The sequence below is a fragment of the Lampetra planeri genome, chromosome 24 (assembly GCF_965212315.1).
Source record: "Lampetra planeri chromosome 24, kcLamPlan1.2.h2, whole genome shotgun sequence".
In the NCBI taxonomy this organism is placed as follows: Eukaryota; Metazoa; Chordata; class Hyperoartia; order Petromyzontiformes; family Petromyzontidae; genus Lampetra; species Lampetra planeri.
In genome coordinates, this window is record NC_136130.1 from 2,401,693 (window position 1) to 2,405,168 (window position 3,476).

Below are 3,476 nucleotides of genomic sequence, written 5' to 3' on the forward strand. Positions count from 1 at the left end.
CCCAGGATATCCAGAGCAACCAGCTCATTAATACGGGATACCTCGATCGATCGTTGGGCAGTGTGGAACTGTTGTTCCTACCTGTATTAGCAATTGCCTTTATATCATAATAATAACTTGACACTAATGAGGAAATCATGATTAAAATCTAAATTGGTGTAAAATAAGCAATTCACGAAAATGCATAATTGAAAGGGTTTTTTTAGCCTGACTCAATCTGGGCTAATTCCTGACTCATTGTCCTATTCTCTGTCAGTTTACTATGCAAAAATAATGCTTGATACATGAAGCCTCATATACAAATATTCGTATTTATGCGTTATGTGGACACAAAGGTTGCTTGTTGGTCTCGGGGTATGGTTCTCGCTTTGGATGCAATTATAAGGACAATACACGAGGACTCCTGCGACCTGAGTTGTATTCATCTCAACAGAGTGTTAGAGTGTGTGGTGAGTAAAGTTAGAAATGTCCTTAAAAATTGAGTTCCCAAATCATTGTTTTTGTTATAGCAAAGTCATATTGCTTTTCGTACAAGTCTATAACTATGCATTTTCAAACCAACATCTTGGATTAAGAACAATTTCAAAACTTATTTGTGCCAAAAATGCTCATTATCTCTCAGCAAAGTTTCATCTCATGAGATAATCGAAGTGTTGATTGAACCTAATTTTCATACATTATTCACTGTTTGAAGATGAGTGGCTCGTTGGTCTAGGGGTATGATTCTCGCTTAGGGTGTGAGAGGTCTCGGGTTCAAATCCCGGACGAGCCCAAGCACCATTTTCTTGGTGATTGGTCATTTTTGAACTGGCCCTGGCTTTTATCTTCACAACTTTTTCTGCACAGCATGCTGAGGTATGGTCAATCAATGCCATAAATGACATAGCAAAGGGACTCCTTCGTTCATCCATGATTTAGCAATTGCCTTTTTATCATGATAATAACTTGACACCAATGAGGAAATCATGATTAAAATGAAAATTGGTGTAAAATAAGCCATTCACGAAATCTCATCATTGAAATGGTTTATAGCCTGACTAAATCTGGGCAAATTCTTGACTCATTGTCCTATTCTTCGTCAGTTTAATATGCAAAAGTCATGTTATTTACATGAATCCTCGTATACAAGTGTAGTGGTGATACGCGCTGGGTGTATATGTCGTGTGCCAGCGCGTATGTACGGGTGTGTGTGTGGTGACGCGCGCTGACGGGGAGGAGCAGGCGTCAGTGCGCGGGTGGGGGTAGTGCTGCTGATTGGCTGTGTGCCGGTGACGCGCCCAGAGGGAGTGATCGGGTAGCAGCGCGGTGTGATTGGTCGGAGAGTGGAAACACGCGCTGAGCGGAACCGGATCGTGGGGATAGCGCGTGGGGATTGGGTAACGGAGGAGCGGTGCCGACGTTGAGGTCCGCATCCGCTCCGTCTCCCGGGAAGAAGGGGTATATAAGGTGATGCACAGAGGAGCAAGGGGCAGAAGTGGAACCATCTAAGAATGAAGACGAAGGTGTAGAGATAGAGCCCGGAGAGGAGAGAAATGGAGAGTAGAAGAGAGTAAGGTATAGTGTGTAGCCAGCGAGATAGAAAGGTCTACACGAGCTGAGTAATGTATAGTGTGTAGCCAGCGAGATAGAAAGGTCTACACGAGCTGAGTAATGTATAGTGTGTAGCCAGCGAGATAGAACGGTCTACACGAGCTGAGTAATGTATAGTGTGTAGCCAGCGAGATAGAACGGTCTACACGAGCTGAGTAATGTATAGTGTGTAGCCAGCGAGATAGAACGGTCTGCACGAGCCGAGTATGCATACGGTGTAGCCAGCGAGAGAGAACGGTCTGCACGAGCCGAGTATGCATACGGTGTAGCCAGCGAGAGAGAACGGTCTGCACGAGCCGAGTATGCATACGGTGTAGCCAGCGAGAGAGAACGGTCTGCACGAGCCGAGTATGCATACGGTGTAGCCAGCGAGAGAGAGGCAAAGTCTACACGAGGCGAGAGAGGAGAGTGTAGCAGAGGCGCAGAGTCTACACGAGGCGAGAGAGGAGTGTAGCCGAGGCGCGGAGTCTACACGAGGCACAGAGAGCCGGCAGCACAGAATCCTGAGTCAAGAGAAGTGCGGTGTGAAGAAGAGAGGCCACGCGTTGTATTGTTACAAGTCAAGATTTAATAAAAGAAGTGTGTTCCCGTCAAGGAGTTTCCTGCCGTCATTTTCCAATACTTCATCTGGCGTCAGAAGTGAAACGGGCTTCCAAGTATGGAGACGAGGAAGACCCGTAGGACCCACGGGATTGACCGCGAGGAAGACCTGGACGACTCGGAGCCGCTGGTGGCGGGGGGTGAGGAAGAGGACTTGCCCACGCTGCAGGGTCCGTCGACGGCGCCGGCCGAGCGACCGGGGACAGACGCCGGGCTTCGTGAGGCGCACTCCCGACTGGCGGAGCTGCTGCTCGCCGCCGCGTCCATCTTGGCGGAGATCAGCTCGTCGGGAGGAGCGGGGACGGTGGGGGACATTTTACAAGGTCGCCCCGCAGATTCCCGCCAAAACGAATGGGGGATTCCCGCCATTGCGCCTGGGCCTGCTTTTGGCGGGAACGGCGAGCGCCACGTGGTGGTGGGTTCCCAAGCGCGCGCATCGACTTCATCAGCGCGCGAGGGGGTCCGCCATCTTACGTCTGCTGCTGGAGCCGCCATCTTAGACACCGACGGACAGGCGGAGAGGAACCACGAGGCGGATGACTTCATTTTTCAGCAGCGCCTGCCCACGTTGTCAGCCTTCAAGGCGGAAGGCGGAGACTGGGGCCAATTTCAGCGAAGGTTTTTGGCGCATCAAGAGATGTCAGCGTGGTCCGATGCTACGGCGCTGCGGGCATTGCCCGCCATGCTGGACGACGATGCGCTCGCGGCCTTCAGGGCTGCACGGAAGTCGGACCGCTCCACGCTGAAGGATGCGCTGGGTTTGTTGGCCAGGGTCTACGGGCCTCCCTCTACATGCCGCCATCAGTTCTACGCAAGACGGAAAGCGGCCACGGAGACCGCGCTGGCCTATCGCACGGCGTTGCTGGCTCTTGCTGATGCTGCGTTCCCTCGGATGGACGAGGAGGGCCAAGACGCGATGGTTTTGGAGCAGCTGCTCAAGTTGGCGCAGGACCTGGGGGTCCCTATCAACACAGCTGACGACATTGATATTTCTTCTTTGAGAGTCGCCACGAGTATTCAAGCGCACGAGGCCCTACAACGGAAGCAAGGCGTTGGTTGCAACGCTGCTGTCGTCGCAGCCCCGGGGTTGGTGGTCGCCGAACCCCAAGTCGTCAGCCCACGAGAGGAGGCGTTCGCCACGGGACGACCAGGGGACTGGAGGCCGGGGGCCCGGTCGCCTCTGCGATCGGGCCGAAAGTCGGAGCAACCAAGATCTACTCCGACCCCCGTCACGTGCTATAACTGCGGCCTCCGGGGCCACGTGGCGTCCGGGTGCCGCGCTCCGC

The 3,476-nt window shown here is 52.7% G+C and overlaps 1 non-coding gene across 1 annotated transcript; it reads left to right on the forward strand.

Annotated features, from left to right (window-relative positions):
- The first annotated feature begins 700 nt into the window (after positions 1 to 700).
- TRNAP-AGG (transfer RNA proline (anticodon AGG)) lies at positions 701 to 772 on the forward strand. Its single transcript has one exon. It is a non-coding gene; the product is annotated as a tRNA-Pro (tRNA).
- The last annotated feature ends 2,704 nt before the right edge of the window (positions 773 to 3,476 follow it).